The sequence below is a fragment of the Octodon degus genome, unplaced genomic scaffold (assembly GCF_000260255.1).
Source record: "Octodon degus isolate 3935 unplaced genomic scaffold, OctDeg1.0 scaffold00038, whole genome shotgun sequence".
In the NCBI taxonomy this organism is placed as follows: Eukaryota; Metazoa; Chordata; class Mammalia; order Rodentia; family Octodontidae; genus Octodon; species Octodon degus.
The window spans coordinates 13276840-13288904 of record NW_004524614.1 but is presented as its reverse complement, the minus strand read 5'-3'; positions in this window follow the sequence as shown (position 1 = coordinate 13288904).

Genomic DNA, 12065 nt, shown 5'->3' with positions numbered 1-12065 from the left:
CTCTCCCTCTCCCTCTCCCTCTCCTTCTCTCCCTCCCTCTTTCCCTGTCTTCCAATTTTTTCATTTAAGGGTGTGAGTGTGTGTGTGTGTGTGTGCACGTGTGCGTGTGTGCAGGGTCTCACTACACAGCTTTGACTCCTAGCGACCCTTCTGATTTCTACCTCCCTAGTGCTGGGATTACAGGTGTGTGCCACCATGCCCAGACTCCATCCCTGGCTCAGAGCAACCAGGGGCGGGGTTGGCTCAGCATGCAGTACCAGGGATGGAACCCTGGCCCCAGCACCTACCTAAGCAAGCGCTTAGTCTGCTGAGCTATACCGCAGGCCTTTTTTTTTTGCTTTTTGATCCTGGGAATCAAACTCAGGACCTTATGCTTGCCAGGCAGGTGCTTTTACCACTGAGCTATATACCTGGCTCAGTAAAATTCTTCTATATTTTCAATATGTAGTTTGAGGGGCCGGGGAGATGACTCAGTGGAGTAAGCGTTCCCTGGCAAGCGCAAGGGCCTGAGTTCAATTCCCGGTTCTAAAAAAAAAAAAAAAAAAAAAAAAAAAAAAAAAAAAAAAAAAAATGTAGTTTGACTGAAAGGCTTATATTTAGAATTCTAGGGTGTATATTAGAATATTTACATAAAAATTGAGAAACAGGGAATCTTACATAAAAAAAAAACAAATTAAATGTATTCAAAGAGAGACAAACACTCCTTCAAAATGTGGAATTTCAGTCAGTGAAGTGCTGCGAAGCTGGTATTCTTCTTTCCTGATTTATGCCATGTGGGAAGCCTCTTTCTTCACCCTCTGGGTAAGGAAGATCTTGCTGAGCATGATTATGTACCTGCTAGGGAGAGTCCCCGCTGCAGACGAACATTGGGCCACCACTCGAACATCTCATCCAACCTCTGACAAAATAATTCAGTATTTAGAAAGTCAATTTTCTTTTTTCTTTTTTTGTAATAATGGAAATGAAAACAATAAACATTCAAGTGATTTTAACCCCTTAACAGAAGTTGAATGGTTGCTGATTACTGTAAGCTGATTTCTGTTTTATTTATCAAGTATTATTGTTGTTACTAGGAAACTATGTGTTCAGCAATTTAGTGCAAAAAATAAAATGTCCAATTATTCAAAGGTATCTTGATGTGAGATTTAAGCTTTTATGTTTAAAGCTGTTATATGTTTTTCTGAAAGTTATTTTTGTGATGAAGTAGGTGACACATGTCATTTCTTTTCAACACTATTTGTATCAGCCTCCTCAATACTGATTTGTATTTTGCATTGTAGCAAACTTATCTTTCAATTTAAAAATGTTTCCAAGTTAGTTCCACTGTTGAGGACATTCTCAACTGAGTGAGCTGCCAAACAGTCGCTGTTATATCCCTTTATTTGCTGCCTTGAAGCTGTTGGTTTTTCCTCAGTGAACTCTATGAAAAACTGTGACCCCTTTCACACATTCACTGTGTTCAGTGAAAAATTTGTCTGTTTTATCTGATTTGCAATGATTTATTGTTCTGCAATGTTCGTCTGCAGCGGGGACTCTTCCTAGCAGGTACATAATCATGCCCAGCAAGATCTTCCTTACCCAGAGGGTGAAGAAAGAGGCTTCCCACATGGCATAAATCGGGAACAGTTTATTGAAGAACTGGGATTTGGACTTAATTTTTCTGACTCTAAATTCAGTACTGTTCTGTGTATTTACCCAGAACTATTACTATATGTTTAATATGCTTGTGTGTTCTCTAAAATCTACTTTATAGGCACGCATCAATTCTCATTTGCTTGTTGAAATTTCCTACATCATTATAGGTAAATTTATTTGTCATTTTTCCAAACTTATTCTTTGGATAAGTATTTGGAGGGCAAAATTATGCTAGTTTGAAGATATTGATTGAGATTTAGATTTATGTCATCCTTTCCAATGAATTAACTTACTTGATTTTATGTTTATAACATCCCTACAAAGTATAAGAAATAATTATAAATAAGAACATAGATGTCTACACAGGTTAAGATAGCCAACTTCTGACAGTTTTAGGTGGAAGGACTGGGATTTGGACTTAATTTTTCTGACTCTAAATTCAGTGCTGTTCTGTGTATTTACCCAGAACTATTACTATATGTTTAATATGCTTGTGTGTTCTCTAAAATATGGTGAAAAATGTTTCTTATTGCAGTGAATTTTTTTCCTGAATATTTTCAACCAGTGATGATAGAATTGGATTCAATCCAAGAGTTTATTCAGTGCCTGCTACATTCCAGAGTCTGTGTTGGGCTTTCATATGTGTATTTTATTTGTATTATCTCATTCAGTGCTCTGAGAGGGTCTTTTTCAATTCTTTCATTTTTATTTTTTAAGAGAATAAAAAATAGTAAAAAAACAAACAAACAAAAAAACCATTAAAAATGGTACAGAGGGCTGGGGAGATGGCTCAGTAGAATAAGCACTTCCCTGACAAGTGAAAGGGTCTGAGTTCCATCTCCTGTTCCACCAAAAAAAAAAAAAAAAAAAAAAGGTACAGAATTTCACTAAACAAGATGATAGATTTTCAACAACAGCTACTAGGTTGTATATTGTTGTATTCAAAATAGTTGCTCAGATTACCACATAAACATGCAAAATTGGTCAAAAAATTAAAAAGAGGAAGAGAAAAAAAATTAAACATTAACTGCTCCTTTCAATAGATCGGTAGAAATCAGCAGTACAACCATCCAAACTGTCCTGTGTATTTACATATAGATATAGCTTTTCCTTCCTTCTTGCTTTCTTTTCTGCTTTCCCTCATCCCAGTTGTTCCTTCCCTCAGAATAGTTTGTTTCTATTTCATAAATGCAAACTAAAACAATACTGAGATTCCATCTTACCCCCGAATAAATTGCTATCATCAAGAAGTCAACCAATAACAAATGTTAAAAGGATTTTTGGGAAAAAGGAACCATTCTTCACTATTGTGGAGAGTGTAGCCTGTATAACCACTATGGAAATCAGTGCAAGATTTCTCAAAAAAAATTAGGTTTAGATGTCCCATTCAGCCTAGCTATTCCCCTCTTGGGTATTTTTCCAGAAGAGCTGAAAACATCATAACACAGTGATATATGGGTACCCATGTTTATAGCAGCATAATTTGTCATAGCTAAATCTTGGACACAATCAATTCCCATTGAACTGAGGAATGGATAACAAAGATGTGACATTTTTATACAGTGGACTATTACTCAGTTATAGAAAAAGATAAACATGAGGCTTTTATAGGTAAATGGTGTAATCATACTCATAAGTGAAGTAAATCAAACCCACATGTATTAACATTGTGTTGTTTCCCTAATGTAAGAATCTCATTCCAGATCTGGGCTTAATTACCAAGTGTCAAAGACCACAGCACAATTTAGGGTGAACTTGGCCAGTTGTCTGTTGGGTTTGGTATGTTTTATTGGCCTTGATAGCTCAAACACTGAGACTCTTTCAGCCACATCAGAAGGCCAGGATGTTTATGCAAGATGATGACAACAACACTAAAAGTAACTCAGCAGTTGTTGAGTGAATTTGACTACCTGTATTAGTTCCCTAATTTCAAGACCCAGATGCTTTCCACTCTATGTCAATGATAGATGCATGAAAATTCAATAGTCTCTGAAGCTAGTTGACTGTGGCCACTGGTCACAAAAGCAAACATGTTTTGGAACCATGCCTCTGGCCAGTGAAAATTACTGGTCATTAGGCTAGTCCAAAAAATCAATAAAACCTACTGCTCTTCTTGTTCTCTGAGTGGCAAGTTCATCATTTTCCTAGCCAGTTGTTTGCTCCCTTAAAGCAAAGCCCCAGTTTTGCTGAAGCCCCTTTTTCAACACAGCAGGATAACTATGTCCCTGGCATATTTGGCCCACCCTCATTTCTATGGTTTCTGAGTTGGAAGGTGAGTTGGAAGGTCCCATTGTCTGGTATCATTTATATTGACACATACATTAATTTTAAAAATATAAAGAATAAAGGACAGCCAACATTCTGGCCCTAGTCTTTCAAGGTCAGTGAAGATTCAAGACATAGGAAAACCTATACTATAACATCATGTAACTCAGTTGTGTCCCAAATTTTCTGATTAAGGAGATTATGGGGCCACAGAGGAAAGTGATCAATGATGTAGAGTGTGCCTAAGGAGAGTCACCAAGAGAGAAAACATTCTCTCAGGCTTTCACAGAGAGCAAACTGGTCATGCAATGGCTGTGACTCACCCACATGGCTGATACTGACAAAGGATCTACAGTCTGAGGTACAGGATTTCAGGATAAATCCTGAGGGGATTTCACTGACCTAGTAAAATACAAATGTTACATTTCTTGCTATATAGGTCTTGCTTTATCTTGGTCTTAACCATGCAGCAGAAAAGGTATAAAAATGAAGTATAAAAAGTAAAGCCATATTAATATGCTGAGCTGTAAAAGGCTCAAGTCAACAACTTCTGACATTGCCAGTCTTATGGAAAACCCACTACTATTATGGACTACCGGACTATATTGAAATATTTTGCTGAATTCATGCACCTACAATATTTAAATGACAATGGAATACCCTTCTCTGACAAAACTAAACAAAAAAGGGGTTACAAATGAAAGACTATTTTGTATCTGTATATTCAAAGTAGTCAGGATAGATATACAACTGCATTCTCTTAATTCAGTGAATAGATTTGTTCTAATAGTGTCTGTGGACAGGATATCATGTCTGCATCTTGTACAATGAATAACCACTAAGACAACAATATGCAATGTATTAATTATTGAAACTGCTAGTAATTGGTTTTGAAGCTGTCTCATTGCTGTTTGTTTCTCAATAAAATTATTTAAAAATATAAAGATTAGTAATATGTTTTGCAAATGGTTAATGCAATTGTAATGAAAACTACTTTTGGAGTACATCAGCATGCTTTGGAAGCAAACTGAAATTGAACAAACTTGTCTAAAATGTCTGCTGGACTACTAAGGGGTGAAGAACAAAATCAGGGATTCTGAACACTGTATTAGTAGGAAAAGTAGTAGGAATGAACATATTAAATGACATGCTTTTCTGTAGTAACAATTCTGACCATTGACATAGTGGTCTCACTGGCTATTTGGAAAGGCATACTATTATAAAATCAGGATATGTACATATGTGTGAGTGTGTGTGTGTGTGTGTATGTGTGTGGTGTGTGTAAATGAAATGGACTGCAAATACTGAGTGGCTTCTCTATAAATAGATCCCTTGCACTATAGTTTTCTGCCTGTTTGTAGCATTATAGTTTAAAACACAGTAACTTTGCCCAAGCAATGTACACCTAGAGAAATGGAATGTTAGACCAAGATTCTGCTTATCAGAGATGCAGTTTTCTTTAGGAAATGAGGGGGAGTGGACTTGGATACATAGTTATGAATGCTTGTAATTTAATTTATTCTACAAATCTTTCTAAGTAGATGCACTGTACTGGTCATAGTACTTGACTTAGAGGAAACAATAAAAAGTCTTTTGACCTCAAGGACTTTTTAGCTTCATGTGGGAAAGACACATAAAATATGATATATACGTAATATATAATTTATATATCATATGTATATGCCATATAGCAATATTAAGTCACCATTATCAAGTCAAGTTATTCCAGGAGGGTAAGAAGGATTCATTAATTAAATATTTTAATATAACATCACTCTGGTAAGTTAAAAGAGAAAAATCGTATGTTCCTCTTCGCTGAAGCCAAAAAGGCATTTGAAAAAAAAATTCAGCATTTATTCCTGATAAAATTTCTTAGTGAACAGTAGAAATATACGGGCATTTCTTGGATATCCCAAAGTTAACGCATGCCAATGTCACCACTAACGGAAACATTAAAAGCATTCTCAATAAAATCAGAATCAACTAAGACTCTTCACAGTTATCATTATTCTATCTCATTGTCTGGATGGCTGTACCAGTATGTCAAGGGCTCGGCATGGTGGCGCACACCTGTAATCCTAGCACTTGGGAGGCTGAGGCAGGAGGATCATCATGAATTCCAGATCTAAGCTTAGAAAATGAATTATATATTTCTGTCACTCTTGGTGCCTAGCCACTGGGCCATGAGGAAGCTTGAACAGTCTATGGAGAGATTCTCATGGACAGGCCCACAGCCCCAGGAGGGCTCTGCATTGGTGTCCTGCACTAATTGCTAGGCATGGAGTGTGCAACTTGAAGTAGTTTATCTGGACTCCAGTCAGGAGCCTTAAATAATCCTGGATGGCTGACAGGAACCAGCAAGACCTTGCTCCAATGAATACTTCTGAACAAACTTAATTGCTTTGTTGTTTGAAGTATCTGTCTTGCAGTGGTTTGTTAATGCAGAAATGAGTAATACAAAAAGGTTGTGTTACCTAACATGGAGGTTCTGTGTGGGTGCAGTAGTATAAAAACCCTGAAATACACAGCTCTGGCTTTGGGACTGGGCTGCAGTTAGTAGTCAGAGGGGCTTTGAGAAAAATGCCAGTAAAATTCTCAAGTATATTGAGAGAAGTATAAGTAGAAGCCCGAATCCTGGTGGGATGATGGTGAGAGAGCACATCACAAGAAAATCATTCTTTCCTACACTGTTTATATCCAGGAAAAGAAAATTACTTAACATTAAAGGCTTCTCTGCCGTGGCCAAAAAAGTAATTCTTTGGGTTCTGAAAAGTACCCTACCTTCCCTTTGTTCCTGACTTTGCAGAGCAGAACTTAGCTATTCAAAGTAATTTTTCATATATGATCCTATTTTATACCATAAGTAGCTGATAGAGGTAAGCAGAACAGATATTACTATGTGACTGAATTTAAGATAAGCAGATCAAGAGTTTCAATGCCCAGACCAATTTGCAGATATGTCTGGGAGTGGAGGCTGTGCCAACCCTGGTTCTCATTATCCCTGAGCCCACAGATAGTGAGTACCTTTCAGCAGGCAGTAATTTTACCTGTGCTGTGTGCTACACTCTCTCGGGACTCTTGGGAGTTTTCTTTCAGACTGTGCATTCTGGGAGAAAAAGAATGTTGTGGTTGTGCTGACTTGTTTTTATTTCCTGTTCTATGTCTTTATATTTTTAGTGTAGTTCAAAATAAATGTTTCAGACAATTCAGAGAATTGAACCCAATGTCTCGGTCTCACTGCAAAAAAATTATTGCTATGGTCTCTATGCCTGTCAGAATCATCCTGAATGATGTATGCCTCATTATATAGTTAAATAGGTATTACTGAATAATTTTCAACAGGCAACACTTGGGAATTGTCTATGGAGCTATTTTTATCATTTTAAGAGTTAAATAATGAATCACACATCTGGAAGCCTTCTACCTTGAAGAAGCATCATTGACATCCCTCAGGGCAATGGAGAGTCAGCAGAAATAGGCACATGATTTGCAAGGAAAATCCATGTAATGTCATCTGCAATAGGCACAGACTGTCACATGGAATCATTGGTATTGATGCTAGAGAACTTTGTAAACTACAAAATATTTTACAAATAGAATCCATTGAAATAAGCTAAAAGGCAACCCAAAAGTCAAACGATGTCTGTGTACTTTGCAGCCAAATCTTACATATGCTAATATTGAAATGTAGATTAACTGTGAAGACAATCACCATCATTGCTGTCAATTATATTAAGAGAAATAAGTCTGTGCCATTTGCTGAGAAAACACTGAGGGGTGATATGCTATTCTAAATTTACATAAGTAGAAAGTCAATAACATACCTGGATCCTAAGGAATATTTGTGAAATAGATGCCTGTCTTCATTTTGCAGGTGAGAAAATGAGATTAAGAAAGTATCGCGGAGACATTCCCTGATGCCTCGCTGTTGCCTGCTTGAATGGATCCACTCTATGTGCCATGTATCCCTCGGGCTTTAGTGATTGGGCCAGGGTAAACACCTGGATCAGGATCAGTCTACTTATTGCTTAAAACTTGATTGAATGGTTTTGCTTGCAAGGATAAATTACCACAATACAACTTTTCTCTGCTTTTGGACATTGAAACAAGAAATCCGGCAATCTACGTCTTAATGTTCATTGCAGTGTTACTTATAATAGTCGAGATAGGGAAACAATTTAAGCTTCTGTTGATAGATAATGACTACAGAAACTGTTCAAAAGGAAAGAACAATTGAGATGGGGGAAGGAAAAAATATACCCACACGTGCACACGTCCACACACACACGATAGCTAAAATGATTGTACTACTAATTTCTATTGGTTTACTGAAAGGAATAATTATTGCTTAATTGATCAGTTTTGCATGTCTGTAGCTGGTAAACTGAGCAATTACTTGGAAGAGAACAATATGCAATATAGCAGCCATTGCTAATTTCCTATCATCTTGTTTTGAAATTTGTATCATTTTTATTGCTTTTTAAATTCACTCTAAAATAAAAAAGGAAATTTTGTGGTGTGTGTATATATCTATATCTATCTATCTATCTATCTATCTATCTATCTATCTATCTATCTATCCATCTATCTATCTATCTATCTATCTATCTATCTATCTATCTATCCCAGAGAAATTAATTAACGTTCATTCATCATGGATCTTACTGTGCCTCAAGTCATCAGCACTTGTTTTCTCTTTAGCTAAAGTCTGTTCCCATTGCCCAGTGCCTCCCCATTGCCCAGTGATATAACTGAATATTATTTAGCCATAAAAATTACAAAATACTAGCATTTGTGCCAACATGGGTGAACAAGACGTGGAGGCATTATGCTAAGTGAAAAAGTCCAGGCACAGAAAGATGTATACTGCATGATCCCCATTCTATGTGGAATCCAAAAAGCCAAACCCACACAAGCAGAGTGGAATGGTGATCATCACGGCCCAGGGGAGGAGGAAACGGGGAGGCACTGGGCAATGGGAACAGACTTTAGCTAAGAAGAAAACAAGCGCTGGTGACTCAAGTCACAGTAAGATAGATGATGAATGAACGTTAATTAATTGCTCTGGTGTAATGATCACAAAATGTAAGCACACAGCTAATGATCATATACATCTTTTTTTGTGGAACCAGGGATTGAACTCAGATCCTTGCACTTGCCAGGGAAGTGCTTATTCCACTGAGCCAACTTCCTGGCTCCTGATCATGTACATGTTGAATATGCACAATATTTTTTATCAATTAAGTAATTTTTTAGAAGAGTATAATGCAGCAGAAAGTTACTAAATGGACAAGTTTTAGGCCTAGTGAACAGATTTCCATTCATAGATATGTTGGAGAGGAAAAAACAGGGAAATGAATAGCAGAATACAGTTTGTAAAAGTTCTCAGAAGCACGAAAGGGACAAGAGATGAGTAGTAGTGAGTGCTCCTCAACGCTACCTTGGATTCTGTCTATCCTTTGGCAGAGATATTTTTTCTTATTTTCCTGTGATACTTTACCAAGCTAAAAATACAATAAATTTATTTCTTAAGGGAATTTGACTGATTTTTTAAAAATTTATGAGCATGTGAAGTGGAAGAGAGGTTATACAGCTTGCTGGAAATACTACAGCTAGTAATTGGAGGTGAAACTCAGGCATCTGCAATCTCAAAGATTTTTCTTAGCTCCAAGCACCGCTTGGCTTCCAAGAACCTGTTTGCTATTCACAGGGACCTCTTAGAAAAAGAACAGGTTCCATTTTGTGAATTCCAGGCACCAGCATACCACATTCAAGGAAGTGCTTAGGGCAAACTTCAGATTAAGCCATCCAGGAAACCACCAACTTTGTTGAGAAACACTGCTGGTTCCTTGTTTTTCAGGTAAGAATAATTGAGAACAGCACTGCAAAGAAATCATGTGTATCGTCACTTGGAGGCCTTTCCAGTCTCTTTCAGGAGCAGTCTCTAGTCTCTGTTTTCATTGCTACAACCTGTGCTTATCCTAGAGAGACAGTGCCTGCAGTTAGTATTCGTGTAGAACATCTGGGGCTCCCGTGTCACTTTTGTCATAATGTAATCCAGTTCATGTTTATTCTATTTTACAACTAACTTGGGGAAACACTGAGCAGCCTAACCACTGGAATGAATTAAATCTATAGGAAATTTTTCATCTTCAAGAAAACTTATCCTGAAATGCATTTCTTTGATTTCTGACAGATTAAATCAAAGATATAAGAATACCAAAGCCATTGTCAGTTGCCACTGAGGAATACATTTAGAAATATTTCTCAATTTAGGGATTATGAAAGAAATTTGGCACACATTTAAAAATTGTCAGTTTATCATTCTATGGTTACCAACAATAATAAAATAGACTATATTTTTAAATGGGGATATTTGTAATAAAAATTTACAATGGCTATTTTGCCATTGCCTTTTGGGTATTTGAATACAAAGACATAATTAAACCAAAGGTTTCATGTAATCTTTAGAAAGAATTCCATAGTCAATGAGATCTGGATTTTGTGTGACATGTTCATCAAGGGTGGACTTTTCTGAATTAAAGGTAGAATCACTCTAATGTCTTAATTATATTTTACCACTTCCTACGCATTATCTTCAACATGATATGGGTAGTGACTGGGATCCAGGGGACAAATATGGTGTAGTAATTATAGGAACAATATTTTCAATGTGCAGATAGGAAGTTTCTTTTTGGATGTTTAAAAGTATTAAATTTAAATTCGGCATATTAAATCTAATTTTGCTTTAATGTAACAAAAAGTGAAACAAAAATTTCATTTTTTCAGCTAAATGTTTTTCTTTTCCAACAAGTAATATAGTTTCCTCGGAGATTTTTCTGGCTGAACATTCTCTTATTAACTCTTGCTAAGTTTCACAGCTGTGCTAGTTAAAACATAGAAAAGGGAATAGAGTCATTATAAGAAGAAAACAAGGGAGAGCACAGGCCCGGCGAGTGAGTGAGACGACCTGGGGCCCACGGGATCCTGAATAGACCCAGAACCCAGGCCCAGTGAGTGAGTGAGACAATCGAGGGCCTGCACATCCTGAACAGACCCTGAGTCCAGGCCTGGCGAGTGAGTGAGACCACCCGGGGCCTGCAGGATTCTGAATAGACCCAGAGCCCAGGCCCAGCGAGTGAGTGAGACAATCGAGGGCCTGCGCATCCTGAACAGACCCTGAGCCCAGGCCCGGCGAGTGAGTGAGACCACCCAGGGCCCGTGGATCTTCATTCGACCCAGAGTGCAGGCCCAGTGGGGAACCCTTCATCAGAACTCCCTGCAAAGAGGCTAGTGGCAAGACCCACCCAGCTGATTAAGGAGCAGAACATCTTGCCAGAGAGACACAAAGGGTTCCACTCTAAGGGCTGCAGCAGAAAGAAGTGGAGGACAGCAGCCAGATCTGAACAACACCCACCTGGAGGAATCCGAACTTGGTCGATCCGGACCTGGTGCTAAGGTAATAACTCTATCTAAGCTCTACACCAAAGGTCAGAAGACAGTGGTATACAAAATGACAAAGAGAAGGAACAAAATGCAGTCTCAGGCCCCGCGTCCACCCAGTACAACTGCAGAAGACACCAGCACTGAGGAGACTGGAAGTCACACACCTGATATCTCTGAAATAATAGCATTGTCAGTAAAGAAACAACTGCAGAAAGGTATAGAAGAAATCAGATCACAAATAATTTCGGAACTAAAAACTGTAGTGATAACTATAATCAAAGAATCTAAAGAATACACTGATAAAAAATAGAGCAGAATATAAAAATGATGGAACCCTTGAATAAACAATTTAGGAAAGAAATAGAATGTATGAAACAGGTTCAAAGTGATATGCAGGAAATTAAAACCTCAATCACAAGCTGGCAAAACCGTTTGAGGGAAAGTGAAAATAGACTTTCTAACCTTAAAGACACCATTGCAGCTAGTGAAAAAGTAAGAAAAAATCTCTTTAAAACAACTAGGATACAGGAAAAAGTAATTCAATACCTGCAAGACGATCCAAAGATGAACAATGTGAGACTAATAGGCATCAATGAGAAGGAAGGAGTCAATACAAATGATATAAAAAGCATATGGGCAGAAGTAATAGCAGAAAACTTCCCAAATATGGGGCAGCAATCTGACATTCATGTAACCAAAGCATATAGAACTCCAAATAA